General features: G+C 45.7%; 1 protein-coding gene across 2 annotated transcripts in view; it reads left to right on the top strand.

Annotated features, from left to right (window-relative positions):
- Positions 1-652: 652 nt before the first annotated feature.
- LOC121712320 (disks large-associated protein 2-like) overlaps positions 653-17186 on the top strand; it is a 95155-nt gene continuing 78621 nt past the window's right edge. For both annotated transcript variants that reach the window (XM_042096487.1, XM_042096485.1), the window contains exon 1: positions 653-998. The gene's annotated coding sequence lies outside the window, so the exon portion shown is untranslated. The remainder of the gene's footprint in view (positions 999-17186) is intronic.

Below are 17186 nucleotides of genomic sequence, written 5' to 3'. Positions count from 1 at the left end.
CTCTCTCTCTATCTCCCTCTGTGTCTCTCTCTCGCTCTCTCTATCTCCCTCTGTGTCTCTCTATCTCCCTCTGTGTGTCTCTCTCTCTCTCTCTCTCTCTCTCTCTCTCGCTCTCTCTCTCGCTCTCTCTATCTCCCTCTGTGTCTCTCTATCTCCCTCTGTGTGTGTCTCTCTCTCTCTCTCTCTCTCTCTCTCTCGCTCTCTCTCTCGCTCTCTCTATCTCCCTCTGTGTCTCTCTATCTCCCTCTCCCTCTCTCTCTCTACCTCCCTCTCTCTCTCCCTCTGTGTCTCTCTCTCTCTCTCTCTCTCTCTCTCTCTACCTCCCTCTCTCTCTCTACCTCCCTCTCTCTCTCTCTCTCTCTCTCTCTCTCTCTCTACCTCCCTTTCGCTTCCCTTATTTTTGTCCCTCTATCCCCATTTTTCTCTTTTTTCCATCCTCCCTCTCTCTGTCCCTCCATCCTCTCCCCTTCCAGCCTCTTGTGCGCACTCTCTGTCTCTCCTTCCTCTCTCTCCCTCTGTCTCCCTCTTCTCTCATTCTCTCTCGCTCCCTCTGTCTCCCTTTTCTCTCATTCTCTCTCTCTCCCTCCTCTCTCCACTGCAGTGAAGGACCAAGACCACTGTGATACACTCACACACACACACACACACACACACACTCACGCACGCACGCACACACTCACACACACACACACACACACACACACACGGGAACCCGCGCTAGCACCTCTCCTGTCTCACTTGCGCGGCTTGCATGAGAGGAACGGGGAAGGGGAACCAGCTGCTTTTTCTTTTTTCTTTATTTTTGTGTTGCTTGTTCCGTGTCGATCGTTTCCCGGGGAGGGATTTGACGGATGGCAACCCCACCAGCACCAGCCGCTCCATTCTGCCCACCCACCAGCCCGCTGCATGTCACACCATGACTGAACGGAGCTTCATTGCACTGTGAAGGAGTCTGCACGCGCTCAGATGTGGCCACCGCGCCAGGAACCGACTGCCAGGTAACGGCCACAGCTGTACGTACGTGTGTGTGTGTGTGTGTCTGTGTGTGTGTGAGGGAAAGGGCTGACTTGCTGCAGGGATTTGATGTGGTATCTGAAGGTGATTAGACATTGCTCTGTGCCAGATGTTGCTTGTAGTGTGAACGAGATGCAGTGTATGTATGCGTGTGTGTGTGTGTGTGTGTGGTGAGAATCACCTGTGATTGGGGGGGGTGGGGGTATGTGTGTGTGTGTGGTGAGAATCACCTGTGATTGGGGGGGTGGGGGGCTCCATTCTGACAGAAGAGAGAGAAGGAGATAAGGACAGGATGAGGAAGAGAGGGACACAGAAGAGAGAGATGGAGGGAAAGAAGGATATAGAAGAGAGAGAGATGGAGGGAAAGAGGGATATAGAACCAGAGGAAGAGAGGACATTGGGGTGAAATGAGAGGAGTGGTGGAGTGAGAGAGGAACACAGAAGAGAGAGAGAGAGAGAGAGAGAAAGACAAGCGATGCGGAGGTGCTGGACCACATCTGGAACATCTGTGTTTCAGACACACACACACACACATACACACACACTGTATGGCCTTTATCTCATGCAACATCTCTCCCTCTCTGCCTACATGAAGCTGAAGAAAAGGTTGCCTAGCAATAATCCAGAGAATGGTCTGATTGGCCGGTGGGGGGGGGGGGGGGGGGGGGGGCTAGGCTGAAGGAAGGAAGGAGAGAATGATAATCTTCTGTTTTTCATTTAGTGCTTTCTCCACACAAATATACTCATAGTGCAAACATGCTGTATTTGTGCCAATGTTCTGTGCATTGTGCTGGGAAGGGACTACATGGAAGAGGCTGGAGGAAAGAGACAGAGAGGTATAGGTGCAGCATGCATTGTGCATGACAGAGAGAGATGGGACAGCTGTATGAGTGCACGTGTGTGTGTGTGTGTGTGTGCGCGCCAGAGAATAAGAGAGAGAGAGGTTTCTCCAGCCTATGCAATGACATCTGGATCTCATTAGATATAGAGGCATCAAACCCCTTATATGATTCATGGCTAATATTCAGCTTCTGTGTGTGTGAGAGAGTGTTCATTTACACTGTGTGTGTGAGAGAGTGTTGATTTACACTCTGTGTGTGTGAGAGAGTGTTGATTTACACTGTGTGTGTGAGAGTGTTGATTTACACTGTGTGTGTGAGAGAATGTTCATTTACACTGTGTGTGAGAGTGTTCATTTAGAGCCAGCCAATGGATCTCTGATTAAGATTCACTACTCCTGTGCATGAATGTGTTTTGGTGAGTGTGTGTGTGTGTACATATATATTTCAATGACAGTGGACAACTGAGTTCTTAATTCTCTCTTTTTGAAGATCACCATCATCACAACATATCACAGTTGTGTGCATGTGAACATGTGTGCATGTGAACATGTGTATGATAGCAAGCAAATGGCCTCCTCATTAAGATGCATCTGTAATACTCTACTGGGGTGTGTGTGTGTGTGAGAAAAGTGAATGTGTACTTCGGTGTGACAATAAGTGAGCTATGGGGTCCTGATTAAGATTCATCATTCATTGTGTGTGTGTGTCACAGGATGTGTGTTTAATGTGAGTGTGTGTGTATGTGTATGTGTGATTTTGAGCCAATGGCTCCCTTATGAAGATTCATTACTAATGTCCTTCCAGTGTGTGTGTGTGTGTGTGTGTGTGTGAACGAGAGAGAGAGATAGAGGGAGTTCAAGCATATTTGTGAGTGCGATCACTACCAGCCAAATAATGAAGATTCATAAATGGTGTCCCGCCTCTAGAAGTGTGTGTGTGTGTGTGTGTGTTTCCTTTGATGTGTGTTGGTGTAACTGCGTGTGTGTGATAGAGTGAGTGTGTGTGTGTGAATATGTTTTTGTGTTTTGTCAGGTGTGAGTGTGTAAGTGGATGTATGATTGAGATCCGTCACTAATATCACCTTTGCTTCATTTCTCGCTGAGTGGGTGAGGGCCAGTGTGTTAGACTGGTCACCTTGCCTGTGTCAGTATCCCCTCATATATTTTGACAAGTGTGTGTGTGTGCGTGTAAGATCATGCTAGATTATAGCAATCAGCAAAAAAGTTTGTGTGTGTGTAAGACTGACATTACTAGTTTATATATTTGTAAGTGTGTGTTTGTGTACATGTGTGTGAATGTGTGTGAGAGCGAGAGTCACTGAAAGTAGCAGTCTGTTTGCATGTGGGTGTGTTGATCTGCTAGTGATTATCAGTCTGTCTCTGTAAACATAACTGTGATAAGCTGTGTGTGTGTGTGTGAGAGAGAGTGTGTGACAGTTATACTCAGTATAAGTGTGTGTATTTGTAATGTATGTTTGACTGAATGACACTAAAAGTACCTGTTTGTTTTTGTCTTGGAGTTTGAATGAGATCGACAGCCTGTGTGTGTGTGACAGTGTGTGTGTGTGTGTGTTAGAGAGTGATTACCAGTCTGTGTGTGTGTATGTGTGTGTTAGTCAGCCTTGTATCTGCATGTATAGATGTGAGCTAGACTGAAAATATCTTTTTGTGTGAGTGTCGGACAAACTCACATTTCCAGCATGTGTGATGTGTGATCATGACAGTTTGTCAGAGACCATCAGGTGTAAGTTTCTCTCTCTGTCTCTCTCTCCCTTTCTCTCTCTCTCTCTCTCTCTCTCTCTCTGTCTCTCTCCCTTTCTCTCTCTCTCTCTCTCTCTCTCTCTCTCTCTCTCTGTCTCTCTGTGTGTATGAAAAAACATGTGTGATCATGGCAGTCAGCCAGAGACCATCAGGTGTAAGTTTGAAGTTTCTCTCTCTCTCTCTCTCTCTCTCTCTCTCTCTCTCTCTCCCTCTCTCTCTCTCTCTCTTTCTCTCTCTGCGTGTGTGTGTGTGTGTGTGTAAAACCATGTGTGTGTGATCATGACAGTCAGTCAGAGACCATCAGGTGTGTGTGTGTGTTAGAGAGTTTGTGTAAAACCATCTGTTTGATGGACCATCAGTATCATCATAAATTGGTGGAAATCCAGCAGCAACTCTGCAATATCACTGAGAGGGAATGTGGGATGACCTGTCAGCGTGGATTTGTATGTCTGTAAATGTGTATGTCTGTAAATGGGTATGTGTCACTGACTTACAGGTGTGTACTGTATGTCTGTAAATGTGGGTATGTGTCACTGACTTACAGGTGTGTACTGTATGTCTGTAAATGTGGGTATGTGTCACTGACTTACAGGTGTGTACTGTATGTCTGTAAATGTGGGTATGTGTCACTGACTTACAGGTGTGTACTGTATGTCTGTAAATGTGGGTATGTGTCACTGACTTACAGGTGTGTACTGTATGTCTGTAAATGTGGGTATGTGTCACTGACTTCCAGGTGTGTATGTCTGGCAGACAGGCAGTATTTATGTTTGGAGATGCTCTACCTGCCCTTAACCCTAAGAATAGATGTAAGTAAATGCTGCACCCAGAATCTACTTGTGTGTCCAAGACCATAATATGTGACAGAGAGGGATTATGTATGTGCTTGCTTAAGTGTGTGTATGTGTGTGTGTGTGTGTGGTATGTCAACAATATTGATTTTGCTCTCCATACTGTATGTATGGGGTTCATGTCAGAAATATAGATTTTGAAGCGGTTTGTATTGGCATTTGAAATTAGAAGCGGTAGGTTCATTTTCCTCTGCACTGATTTCAACACACACCTTCCAATTCCCATGGACACCCAGGCTACTGTGCTCACCTGCTCACAGAGGAAAACCTGTGCCCGCTCACCTGCCCCAGTACATCGGCCTAACATCGGTATCGGACCATACTTTTCTTGTTGACTGGTATAGGCCATATTATTTAGTATCGTTAAATAATATGATGTTTATCCATTATGTCACATCAATTCTGCATCGGCTAAGTGTTACGTTATGCGTGGACCGGTGTCGGCTAAGTGTTTGTTATGCGTGGACCGGTGTCAGCTAAGTGTTCGTTTTGTGTGGACCGGTGTCGGCTAAGTGTTATGTTATGCGTGGACCGGTGTCGGCTAAATGTTACGTTATGCGCGGACTGGTGTCGGCTAAGTGTTACGTTATGCGCGGTCTGGTGTCAGCTAAGTGTTACGTTATGCGCAGTTTTATGTTGAATATTTCTTTTCCTCGGAATACTTGTTTGCCAAGTCAGGAATTCTTATTTGGGAAAAGGGCAAGCACCCTGTCTTTCGTTAATGGCAATACGTAAATTAAACTGGATTGGAAACTGAATTCAACCTGTAGGACAGGGAAGGTTAGCTGGGCTAATTATGAAATACTCAGACATGATATTGTGTGTGTGTGTGTGTGTGAGAGAGAGTGAGTGAGTGCGGGCAAACATTGAGCTAATAAAAACCTTAATATGAGCAGTTTATACCTGCCTCGTCTACAGTAATTTGTCAGAGAACTGAGACACGTAAAAAATGTAACATAAAATTGTTTTAATTAATCATAATCAAGCTAAGTTTACAATAATCGTGATATTGATTAAATTGTAATTGATTCATCCTGCCCTGGTTTGTGCGTGTGTGTGTGTGTGTGTGGGGGGGGGGGGGGGGGTTTAAGAGTGGGTTTGTGAGTGTGTGTGTGTGTAAGTTTGTGCAAGGGGTCAGTTTGGATTATATGAACCAGGACATTGACATAAACTTTATTGTGTCACCAATTCTCCATGTGGCAGTGTGTGTGTGTGTGTGTGTGTGGGGGGGGGGGGGGGGGTACTTGTATGTATACTCAACATGAGTCTTTGAGTTGGCAGGTGTGTATCTGTATGTTGAGAGTGTGTATAAGAGAGTGTGGGTGTATGTGAGTGTGTATATACTGAGACAGAGGTTAGCTGGGTTTATTGAGTCCTGTGGCACAAACACACACACACACACAATCTGGGGGTAGTGTGGCAGAGAAACCTCCTGGGAGCTTCGGACCATAATTACAGATCAACGCATTTTCATTTGGCCTCCTGAGTTGACCAATCTAGACGTTCTTTACAGAATCAGTGTCTAATAGGCGAGAGCGTGAAAGACGAACACTGCTGTCTCTTTTACAGTTCGGCAGAGGGCTCTGCAGCGATCATGTCTGTATCATGTATGTTTTATATAATGATTTACACAAGTATGTGGAAGCCCTGTTGAAACGGCTGTGCTTGCTATAGAACCAAATGCTTACATTACAGAATAACTCATGTGTGCTTTATAGGCCTAATATATCACACAGCGGGTAAAATGAGGCTTCCCTCAGGGTGCTGCTGCCGCTGGAGGAAGGTTTCGGGGTGAAAGGTTACGTGTGCATGCGTGCGTGATTGCTCACAGCAAGATTTATGCCGTATAAAGCCTTTGAGAACTCTTTATGTAGCATGAGGAGATGGTGACTGTGGTATGCGTTGGGCTTTATTCTGTACTACTGCATAGGGTAGGAAGACAACACACTGTTTCCTTTCTTCGTTCTATATTTTTGTAAATAGTCAGTTGAAGCTACTTTACATACTTATGTGCATACAGTCATGCGTGACTTACTAGGTTCCTCGCTCAATACCATGTTGTACAAGCCCAAGTTATAACATCTTGCACTAACACAAGAAGTTCCTCATAAAATGTTTACGGCTCTGTGCCGCTACACAGGCCTCTGTCATTGCCATGTCAACGCAGGCAGATGTGAAAAGTGTAGAAAAGGCACGCACGTCCATACCAGGGCAAGTAGCCTCTCCTAAGTTTCGTGTACTGGACAAAAGCAAGAGTCACAGCGATAAGAGTAAAGGCCACAGACCAGACGTAGCTCCCAAACATATTTAATGATGTGACGTTTCGGGGCAAGTCCTTCCTCAGAGGATGCAGGCAGATGTGTGTGTGTGTGGTGTGAGGAAGAGAAGCTGGCGGAAGCTATCACTTAGCTGTTAGGGCACCGTCTCTGCAGCACACTTCCCAGAGTGACACGCTGTTAGAGTTGTGATGTTCAGGTGTGAGCTCCTCGACTTGGGGAAGCCCCGCCGCACCTTTAAAAGAGAATAGGGGAAACAACGCTGAAAGGAAGAGACTGTGATTTTAACTCGACACCTTGTTTGTCAGATTCCACTGCTAATTGCTTCGTAAAGAGTGCTAGATGTCTGATCGTGTAAGCTAAAAAGAAAGGTCATTATGCTCTAATTTTGTATGATGTGCAACACCAAAGGCAGTTCATTAAAGCCGTCAGCCCCAGAACAAAGACTTATTTTATTGTATTTTATTTTATTTTATTTATTTGCTAGGCAAAAGTCCCAAATTAGAGCCCATGTTGACCAGTGTGTCAGCACAAGGCCTGGGTCTGCCCACACGGTGTTGGGGTCCCAAATTGGAGCCCATGTTGACCAGTGTGTCTGCCCACACGGTGTTGGGGTCCCAAATTAGAGCCTATGTTGACCAGTGGGTCTGCCCACACGGTGTTAACACATGTCTTCCTGTACTGTGGGTACATGTCAATACACTTGGAAATATTGGCATCTAGTTCTCACTCCATGGTTCTCACAACATTTATAGCCTATTTGTGGTACGTGTTGGGGTCCCAAATTAGAGCCCATATTGTTCGTAGTGTCCTGGCTCTTTAAATGGTCAACACGCACAGTGGCTCAGACTGAGCCATCAACCACTCCAGCTTCATGTCGCTTCAGGAGCAGGGATAGGAGGGGCCACATCCTTCACTCAAATATGAGTCCGTGCAATTAAACGCTGTGTAATGCAGTGAGTCATGGTGATTAATAGTGATTCATCGCATAGTGATGGTTTGTACTTACGCATATTACGAGTAAAGGTGACGAGTCTTAGTTATTATGTACAATTTGTAATTACATGTAATGTGTGGTTATTCACTGATGATTAATGTGTAACGATGGCTGTAATGCTGCAGGTGGTAACAGTATATCAAAGTGAAATGAAATGATACTGGTAATGCAGCGAAGTGAAATAAAATAATAAAGTGTAATATGTCTGAACTACTGGACATAAAGTTTAATTGGTCGCGGTGAGGAATATGGAATCTTAGTAGAGAAATAGATCCTCCTGTTTTAAACCGATAATTTATGTATTACACTGTGCATAAGGGTGTGATTAAACCAGGACAACGGCCCTTTAACATTACGTGGTGCTATGTGAACTTTAGTATTTGATAAGGTAAGAAAAGGGAGTTTAATGATTGCCTTTGACAGACAGATGAAAGCAGAGTCTGCATGGAGGCCTCCTATTTAGAGCTGATGTGCTTCTGCTGCAGGGAGGAATCCAATATCTAAATTTTAGCAGAGAAGATGCTCTTCCTGTGAGTGATAACAGTGTGTGTGTGTGTGTGTGTGTGCAGAGAAGATGCTCTTCCTGTGAGTGATAACGGTGTGTGTGTGTGTGCAGAGAAGATGCTCTTCCTGTGAGTGATAACTGTGTGTGTGTGTGTGCAGAGAAGATGCTCTTCCTGTGAGTGATAACAGTGTGTGTGTGTGTGTGTGTGTGCAGAGAAGATGCTCTTCTTGTGAGTGATAATGGTGTGTGTGTGTGTGTGTGCAGAGAAGATGCTCTTCTTGTGAGTGATAACAGTGTGTGTGTGTGTGTGTGTGCAGAGAAGATGCTCTTCTTGTGAGTGATAACGGTGTGTGTGTGTGTGTGTGCAGAGAAGATGCTCTTCTTGTGAGTGATAATGGTGTGTGTGTGTGTGTGTGCAGAGAAGATGCTCTTCTTGTGAGTGATAACAGTGTGTGTGTGTGTGTGTGTGCAGAGAAGATGCTCTTCTTGTGAGTGATAACGGTGTGTGTGTGTGTGTGTGCAGAGAAGATGCTCTTCCTGTGAGTGATAACGGTGTGTGTGTGTGTGCAGAGAAGATGCTCTTCTTGTGAGTGATAACAGTGTGTGTGTGCAGAGAAGATGCTCTTCTTGTGAGTGATAATGGTGTGTGTGTGTGTGCAGAGAAGATGCTCTTCCTGTGAGTGATAATGGTGTGTGTGTGTGTGTGTGTGCAGAGAAGATGCTCTTCTTGTGAGTGATAATGGTGTGTATGTGTGTGTGTGCAGAGAAGATGCTCTTCTTGTGAGTGATAACAGTGTGTGTGTGTGTGCAGAGAAGATGCTCTTCTTGTGAGTGATAACAGTGTGTGTGTGTGTGTGTGTGCAGAGAAGATGCTCTTCTTGTGAGTGATAATGGTGTGTGTGTGTGTGTGTGTGTGCAGAGAAGATGCTCTTCTTGTGAGTGATAATGGTGTGTGTGTGTGTGTGTGTGTGTGTGTGTGTGTGTGCAGAGAAGATGCTCTTCTTGTGAGTGATAGCGGAGTTCCCACAGCGAGCTGCAACACCCTATTGACACTGATCTCACTGATCTCACTGATCTCTCTGATCTCACTGATCTCTCTGATCTCTCTGATCTCACTGATCTCTCTGATCTCACTGATCTCTCTGATCTCACTGATCTCACTGATCTCTCTGATCTCTGATCTGTTGTATTTTTGCTCTCAGCAGCCAAATCATGTGTTTTATGCTGTTGCATAAGGTCTCCTCTTCACCGCTGCCTAGCCTGCCTCCATAGCTCCCTCTCGCTTTTTCTTAACTTCTGCCTATAGACTTCCCATCTTACCGCTCACTCCCTCACACACACACACACACACACACACTCACGCTCTCTCTCACACACACAAACACACACAGTCTCTCACACACACACACACATGCGCAAACAGCCTCTGTAACACGGCACACAGAATAAGATGAGCTGCTCCCGGCCTGTTTCCATGGCGATGTGGAGGAGGCTGTGTGTGTGTGAGAGAGAGAGAGCGAGAGTGTGTGTGTGTGTTTGTTTTTCTCTGTGCATTCCTCCAAACGGATCCAGGCCAGAACAGTGTGGCAGAGTGGAGGTGGTTTTAAATATTTCTGTACATGTGTGTGTGTGCGTGCGCACGAGTGTGTGTGTGTGTGTGTGTGTATGGCAGAGAGCGGGTGAAAAGGTGTGTGTATGTGCGCGTTCACATGTGTGTATGGAAGAGAGTGGGTGATGCATGTCCAACACATGCGATTTTATGTTTGTGTTATACATTGAAAGATGTTCCTGAATGTGTGTTTATGTTTGTGTGTGTTTTAGAGAGAACAAGCAAAAGCATTTGGTACCCATTTTACATAACTCTGTCAGGTGTCCTTAGGAGAAGAAAAGAGATCATTTAAGCTGTGCGCTTATGATGCTGTGCGCTTATGATGCTGTGTCTATGAGACAGACAATAAATGGTATCATTTGGGAGATTTTAATTGTGTGTGTGTGTGTGTTGATTTAGTATGATGCATTGAGTGGTGTGTGTGTGTGTGTGTGTGTGTGTGTAATTTAGTATGATGCATTGAGTGGGTTGTATAATGTGTGTTTTGTGTGCACGGTTGGCCTCTACCGTTTGTCCTCGCGTCAAAGTGTGTATAGGTGGCTTACTGTGTATCAGGATATGTGTGTGAGTGTGTGTGTGTGTGTGTGTGTATCATCCGTTGCTCTGATTGGTACATTACAGAAGAAGCTCAACTCTGTGCTGGCTAGAAGTGTGTCCTTCTCTGGATGCTACACATGATTGCATATCTCTATGTTCCATAACTGCAAGCAGGGTAGCGTGCATATCCCATCCTTATAACTATGAGCTAAATATGTTCAAAGTTCTTTCTACTAGACATCTTCTCTTGACAATGTTTCTGCTAGTATGTATTTTTCTGATACATGTCTGCTAGCACACTCTAGCTCTACTAAAATCACTGCTGGGTCACGTCAATTCAACCAGGGCCCACGCACTTAGGTCTCAAAAAAATCTGAAAAAATTACCAGGTATAAGTATATATACTTTTTTGATCCCGTGAGGGAAATTTGGTCTCTGCATTTAACCCAATCGGTGAATTAGTGAAACACAAACAGCACACAGTGAGGTGAAGCACACACTAATCCCAGCGCAGTGAGCTGCCTGCTACAACGGTGGCGCTCGGGGAGCAGTGAGGGGTTAGGTGCCTTGCTCAAGGGCACCTCAGCCATGGCCCACTGGTCGGGGCTCGAACCGGCAACCCTCCGGTTACAAGTCTAGAGTGCTAACCAGTGGGCCACAGCTGCCCCCTAAAGGGAGATCGCCCGACCGGGCGGGAACGTCATCAAGCAGGTTTTGAACCGGCGATGCTGGGACAATTCTTCATGTGCTCCGCACACCGACGTCTTGTCCATTGTGCTACTGCAGGTGTACCTATGTTACCCAGGAGACACACTGTAAAATTGCTCTTATGTAAGATCAATACTTTCCAAGATACAGCCAGTTTTACAGGGGGAGGGGGGTGTCGATTTTGTTCGGCCTCTTTTTTTTGTCAAAGTTCACAAGCCCACAGCGCAAGAACTAAACCATGTAGGAGGCTCAAATTTTGCATTCTGGTACATAAATAGGAATAGTATGTAGCAGAATCGTCACGTTTGGTCTGGATGATCCAGAGTAATTTTACAGTGTGTCTCCTGGGTAACACACGTACACTTCGTAATTTTTTCAGAATTTTTTCAGACCTAAGTGCGTGGGCCCTGGTTAAATTTACGTGGAATGACCCTGCTTGTATTGTTCTAGTTAGCCAGCTAGCATACCTTTTCTTATGAAGCATCGGCAAACATGCCTTTGCTGGTGTCACTCTGTCCATTTTGATGGTCCCAGGTAGCAGCAGGCTGGAGGACTGCTGTCGGCCCACTTGGGGCAGATCTGGCGGTCTGCTGGTGCTTTGCTCATCGGTTTTCCGGCGGTCCACTGGCGGGTCGCTGACGAACGCCACATCATTTTGTCACATATCAATCCAGACACTTTTCAATTTCAGTTTCAGTTATAATTTTTCCTTAAAATCTTTACACTTACCCCCCTATTTTGAGTTTTTGCTCCAAATTGCACACCGCCTACTAACAATGGCCCTGTTGCCACATACTTTGACTTATATTCAAGTGCTTGCCCTCGTTTGAAAGCAGAGGCCTTGTAGATTATGTTAGTACCAATAGATTGACTGTGTGATGAACTGTCAGAGAGTGGCAAAGGGTAGAATGATTAAAAAAATGTAGGGGGTTTTGTACATATCTGGAAATGACCACATTCTGCCCTCATTTATTTAGTCTTGGAAACACAACTGAGCCCCACTACCAGGTCGTGTGAATCTGTATCTCAAAGTAGATCAATATAGAATGAATTATGAGTACTTTAGACCATTATTTGCCAAGGTATGCTAATGCGTTTTGTACAATGCTCTATGGAAACTCCCCATAGGACTTTTGGTTACCTAAAATGCATACGTGTGTGGTAGGGGAAACCAGTCAATAGTCAGGGTTTAAGTATCTTTCCAGGTTGCCGTGAGATGTCATTGGTCACCTCAGTACATGTGGACCACACTGAATCAGACCCTGATTGCATGATGAATGATTAGACATGAATTGACATGAATTGAATGATTAGACATGAATTAGACATGAATTGAATGATTAGACATGAATTAGACATGAATTGAATGATTAGACATGAATTAGACATGAATTGAATGATTAGACATGAATTAGACATGAATTGAATTCTCTTCATTTCTATACTACTTGTGAAGTAGCACAAAAGGTGACAGACTGTTGACCTGCCTGTTGATCTGCCTGTTGATCTGCCTGTTGACCTGCCTGTTGATCTGCCTGTTGACCTGCCTGTTGACCTGCCTGTTGACCTGCCTGTTGGTCAAGCCTGTTGACCTGCCTGTTGACCTGCCTGTTGACCTGCCTGCTGACCTGCCTGTTGACCTGCCTGTTGACCTGCCTGTTGACCTGCCTGTTGACCTGCCTGTTGATCAAGCCTGTTGACCTGCCTGTTGACCTGCCTGTTGACCTGCCTGTTGATCAAGCCTGTTGACCTGCCTGTTGATCAAGCCTGTTGACCTGCCTGTTGACCTGCCTGTTGACCTGCCTGTTGACCTGCCTGCTGACCTGCCTGTTGATCAAGCCTGTTGACCTGCCTGTTGACCTGCCTGTTGACCTGCCTGTTGACCTGCCTGCTGACCTGCCTGTTGATCAAGCCTGTTGACCTGCCTGTTGACCTGCCTGTTGATCAAGCCTGTTGACCTGCCTGTTGACCTGCCTGTTGACCTGCCTGCTGACCTGCCTGTTGATCAAGCCTGTTGACCTGCCTGTTGACCTGCCTGTTGACCTGCCTGCTGACCTGCCTGTTGACCTGCCTGTTGACCTGCCTGCTGACCTGCCTGTTGATCAAGCCTGTTGACCTGCCTGTTGACCTGCCTGTTGACCTGCCTGTTGACCTGCCTGTTGACCTGCCTGCTGACCTGCCTGTTGATCAAGCCTGTTGACCTGCCTGTTGACCTGCCTGTTGACCTGCCTGTTGACCTGCCTGTTGACCTGCCTGCTGACCTGCCTGTTGATCAAGCCTGTTGACCTGCCTGTTGACCTGCCTGTTGACCTGCCTGTTGACCTGCCTGTTGATCAAGCCTGTTGACCTGCCTGTTGACCTGCCTGTTGACCTGCCTGTTGACCTGCCTGTTGATCAAGCCTGTTGACCTGCCTGTTGACCTGCCTGTTGACCTGCCTGTTGACCTGCCTGCTGACCTGCCTGCTGACCTGCCTGTTGACCTGCCTGTTGACCTGCCTGTTGACCTGCCTGTTGGTCAAGCCTGTTGACCTGCCTGTTGACCTGCCTGTTGGTCAAGCCTGTTGACCTGCCTGTTGACCTGCCTGCTGACCTGCCTGTTGACCTGCCTGTTGACCTGCCTGTTGAAGTTCTTCAATTTTGTATCACATAGAAATAATAAATGGCCAAACTCATGGATTGACAATGCAGACGGTAGTGATGTCAGGGCGGTGGGTGCTTCTGACGTGCTGATTGGTGCTGCAGGTTATGGCATGAAATTGCTTTCTGCTGCACTCTTACACAACATAATTTGGCTTTGCAACTTTATGGCCTCAGTTGGTCCTGAGACAATTAGGCCCATTTTGTTGTAAATAATGATATGCAAAGCACTCTCCCAAGCCGAATGGTCTGCGGTGTTAAACAGGCTTTAAGGGTGCAGAGCTGGTGCAATATGAGTGGAAGATTCACAGGCAGAGCTGTGGTGTCAACAGAACGGTGCTTCACACATTTAGGTTTTTTTTTCTTTCTTTTTTTTCTTAACAGGCTCTTTTAATTAAGTGCTGGTATCAGATAATAAGCGCCCAATTTCTTGAAGTTCATTGCAGAAACTCTATAGCCTGCAGACAGTGTGTGTGTGTGAGACACCCCTCTGATCTCCCACCCAGCCATGTGTTGCTCCTGGAGTGTGAATGATTTGGAGGGGGGTAGGTGGGGGTTGGAGGCAGATAGGAGGGGGTGGGTGGGGGTTGGAGGGGGATAGGTGGAGGTTGAACTCCATACTGGAGCACACACAGAATGTAGACAGTACACCGCTGAACACCATTTAAAAGGTACACAATGCAACGCTTCAACAACCAATATCACTTCACAGCCCTTTGGGTGGTTCAAGTCTTAAATGGGGAAACGATCTCATGTTGACATTTGCACTGTAGTCGGCTACTAGTTGTAGACTTCACCACAAACAGTATTGGGGGCAGTCGTGGCCTACTGGTTAGCAATTCGGACCTGTACCCGGAGGGCTGCCAGTTCGAACCCCGACCAGTAGGAACTGCTGAAGTGCCTTTGAGCAAGGCACCTAACCCCTCACTGCTCCCCGAGCGCCGCTGTTGATGCAGGCAGCTCACTGCGCCGGGATTAGTGTGTGCTTCACCTCACTGTGTGCTGTGTGTGTTTCACTAATTCACGGATTGGGATAAATGCAGAGACCAAATTTCCCTCACGGGATCAAAAGAGTATATACTTACTTACTTATTTAGCACAAGGTCAGTATTTAGCACATTTAGCACACGGTCAGTATTTAGCGTACAGTCAGTATTTAGCACATTTAGCACACGGTCGCACAAGGTCAGTATTTAGCACAAGGTCAGTATTTAGCACACGGTCAGTTTTGAGCACAAGGTCAGAAAGTATAAGTATACTGTGTATACTCTTTTGATCCCGTGAGGGAAATTTGGTCTCTGCATTTATCCCAATCAGTGAATTAGTGAAACACACTCAGTACACAGTGTACACACAGTGAGGTGAAGCACACACTAATCCCGGCACAGTGAGCTGCCTGCAACAACAGCGGCGCTCGGGGAGCAGTGAGGGTTAGGTGCCTTGCTCAAGGGCACTTCAGCCGTGCCTACTGGTCGGGGTTCGAACCGGCAACCCTCCGGTTACAAGTCCGAAGCGCTAACCAGTATTTAGCACATACATGGGCAACATACGGCCCGCGGGCCACATCCGGCCCATGGGCTTTCCCTGACCGGCCCGCGTAAGGTCCGTGAAAGAACAATAGTCAAGAGCCTAGCATAGAGATAATGCACGCTAATCAATATCGTTGTTTTTATTTTGAAAGCGACTGCTATTTGTACGCCCATACATTTGTGTGTGGATGCATACGACGTAAACACCCTCACTGATGTGCTGGTGAATAGAATTTATGCTTCTGCGTCGACACAATGCAATTGCCTTTACGTCGGCGTAAACCTTTCAAAGTTTTGTGTCTCTTATGTCTGCGTCGCTCACCAGCGCAAAGGTTGTTAGAACAAACTCCTACTGCTGCTCGTTGGCGATACGAAGTGTTCATTTCAAAACGTTACTGGCAGATAGACAGTTTACAATCGCATAACCCCGTAATTGTAACCAAAATATGTCTGAGTTTATTTGCAAAGCTTATGTTAGCGAACTAGTATGATGCTACTACCCACAGGTTTCTTGAAGCAGCCAGCTCAACACACAGAGCGAGTTGACCAATCACAGTTATGTGCATAAAGTTAAAGTTAATAGCCTACATTTTTTAAATAGTTTTCTTTGTGCATGTTGATTAACTAATGACAGCCTACTATTGTCTGCTCCACATTTTCGTAGTCTAATTCTGCATAGAGTTAATTTAATGATGGTAATGATTTAATGATGAAATATTTGTTAGTAAAATAATCGGTTGTACTGACTCCTTCACATTTTCATGACCTAGCCTAATTATATAGATATTGTAGTACTTTTTTATATCAGTCTTTGAAAACTGAAAAAAAAAAAATGTCAATGTCAAAAAATCATTTTCGAGAATGAGGATTAAATACTGGACATAGATTAAATATAGCTGTTTTTCCTTTGTCTCCCTCACATTTTCATCTGTTCTTACGACTAGTGAACAAAACCATATGATTTACTTAATGTTATACAAAAACAGAATAGAATTGAACAGAATTGAGTTCAGACTTGAGTTCGGTATTTTGGGTCCGGCCCTCCTCAACAGTCCCAGTTTGTCATGTGGCCCCTTGGGGAAATTAGTTGCCCACCCCTGATTTAGCAGTATTTAAGTATTTAGCACACGGTCAGTATTGAGCACAAGGTCAGTATTTAGCACACGGTCAGTATTTAGCACATTTAGCACACGGACAGTATTTAGCACATATAGCACAAGGTCGGTATTTAGCACAAGGTCAGTATTTAGCACACGGTCGGTTTTTAGCACGGCGGTCAGTATTTAGCGCGGCGGTGGTCTGCCAGTAGGGTCGCTCCCGTCCTGGTCTAGTTCACACCTCCCCTTCTGATGGGCTGTGAGGCGCGACGGGCAGGAGGTACACTGTCTGGGTCGTGGGTCTCCATGGTGGTGGTAGCCTACACTTCCTCCTCACCTACAGGGAATATTTATACGCATGAATGATTGAACACTTGCTGCATATGAGCAGTTAGTGACCAAATTTAATTTATATTAGTTTGTTTGGGAATATGATCAGGCAATAACCAACTCTTTAGAGACCAACGCACTTGAATTTGCTCTGGCAGATCCGTTGGGCCACTCTCTCATTCATGCCCATTTCCTAATCACCCAAAACCCAGGAGCCAATCACAACAGCATATCCAGCATAGGGGCGGGCTTACAATGACAGACAGAGAGAAGGATGGTTAGCACCACTTTGTACACAGCCAATGCCTATGCTGATGTACAATTGCCACTGCAATTTCAACTGCATTTAAAAACCTTTGTGTGTACATCATAAGACTTTAATGTACAGGGCCCTAATATCTCAATTAAGAATTAGTCTGCTGTTGGCCAGGCTAAGTCTCACCAGATTACGTCCATGACCACATCCAACAAGTAAAGTGATGAGTGGAAATGTA

The sequence above is a fragment of the Alosa sapidissima genome, chromosome 6 (genome assembly GCF_018492685.1).
Source record: "Alosa sapidissima isolate fAloSap1 chromosome 6, fAloSap1.pri, whole genome shotgun sequence".
Classification (NCBI taxonomy): Eukaryota; Metazoa; Chordata; class Actinopteri; order Clupeiformes; family Clupeidae; genus Alosa; species Alosa sapidissima.
The sequence above is the reverse complement of the archived record's forward strand: the minus strand, read 5'-3'. Positions and strand labels throughout refer to the sequence as shown.